This window comes from Rhopalosiphum maidis, chromosome 2, assembly GCF_003676215.2.
Source record: "Rhopalosiphum maidis isolate BTI-1 chromosome 2, ASM367621v3, whole genome shotgun sequence".
Lineage (NCBI taxonomy): Eukaryota > Metazoa > Arthropoda > Insecta > Hemiptera > Aphididae > Rhopalosiphum > Rhopalosiphum maidis.
In genome coordinates, this window is record NC_040878.1 from 19333596 (window position 1) to 19335270 (window position 1675).

Consider the following 1675-nt stretch of genomic DNA (forward strand, 5'->3'; position numbering starts at 1 on the left):
TGCGGTTTTGCCACCACTTACATATAAATACTACATAAAATATTTTTTTTTTTTACAAAAATGATATGTACTGTCTCTGAAAATTACCGTTCTAGGCCTATGTCGCCTACCCTACAAGTAAAATGTTAACTTCACGAATTCGTAAAAATTTAAATTATAATTAGATAATACAAATAATACGAGAAAAATTATTTTTTAGCCTAGAAACTATAATAATAAACAGTTTTTAATTGCAGTTGTTATCTATTTAGCATGGTAAGTTTTAAATATAAATATTAAATATAATATTGTCTATTGTTTAAAATAAACAGGAAGCCGGCTTGGTATAATCAAAACACATAAGTGCATATATCATAACCATCAAATTATCGCATTTTTACCAAATCGTTTGTATAAAATAATAATAATACTATGAATCTATTATACCTTATATCTAGGGTGTGGATTTATATGTATTATAAATTCAAAAATATGTACATATATATGTATTTATTTTTATCCAAATATGCAATTAAAAATACAAAATATGTAAAAAAAAATCTTTTTATTCTAGAAAAAAAAAATTATAAAATAAGTGTATAGGTATGTAATTATAAATTATACAAAACTACATTAGATTATTATTTTATTAACGTTAATTAGGAATACATTCAAATTAAGTACTTATTCATTGGCGTTATGACATTCTTCATGGTCAACAAAACAATTGACAATCATATATTTTTTTGGGTTGTCAAAAGTAAATCGACGTCACTTAGAATACAAAACGTTTTTTACGTCAACGGAAGTTATAGGAGCAAATTTAAAAAACCCCTAATTCAGTAAAACTAAATTCAAAAAAAGTTTACGTATCGCAAGGTTAGTGTTTAGGCTTATGATCGCGTGGTGTGGACTATGGAAAAATGCAAATCACGATTATTATTAGCACACATACGGACTGGAGGAGATAAAATCACATAATATAAAAGGGCGATACACTAATAATTTTGTAAATAGCTAAATATTTAACAAAAATATGTAATATAAGTAAATCATGTAAAAATATGTAAAATCAACCATAGCTTAAAATAATTAGATAGTCCTATAACATATTTTTATAAAGGAATCATTCGAATATTATCATTCGCAACAAATATGTAAATACATACAAATCCGCACCCTACTTATATTTATTATTACCTTTATTACCTATATAGGTAAATATAAACTTAACTTCGGTTCGGCCCGGATTGATTACCAAACACAATGTTTGATCCAGTTCAGTCCAGATAGGTCGTCTTCGTCTTCACTATCTACAGAAATTGCCAATATTAAGTTTATTATTTTTCAATTTGTTGATGATAAAAACATAAAAAAATTATGTGGCAGCGGTGGGATTCGAACCCACGCCTCCGAGGAGACTGGTGCCTTAAACCAGCGCCTTAGACCGCTCGGCCACGCTACCTCAATGGCATTAACTAATGAAACGGAGGTACTTTCGATGCGGGTAAAATATTTCTCACTCGTCTTATTATTGATCACACAAAGCGCCAATGGTTTTTTACAAGAGAAGATCCCCTTAAAAATACCACATGAGGAGTACCCGAGTACGTTTCACTATCAAACACATTTTAATAGAATATAAAACCTACCATACTATATAACACTTGACTACTTGAGTCTTGAACCAATTCAT

The 1675-nt window shown here is 28.6% G+C and overlaps 1 non-coding gene across 1 annotated transcript; it reads right to left on the reverse strand.

The window, feature by feature from the left end:
• Window positions 1–1362: 1362 nt before the first annotated feature.
• Trnal-aag lies at window positions 1363–1444 on the reverse strand. The gene has a single exon. It is a non-coding gene; the product is annotated as a tRNA-Leu (tRNA).
• Window positions 1445–1675: the final 231 nt, after the last annotated feature.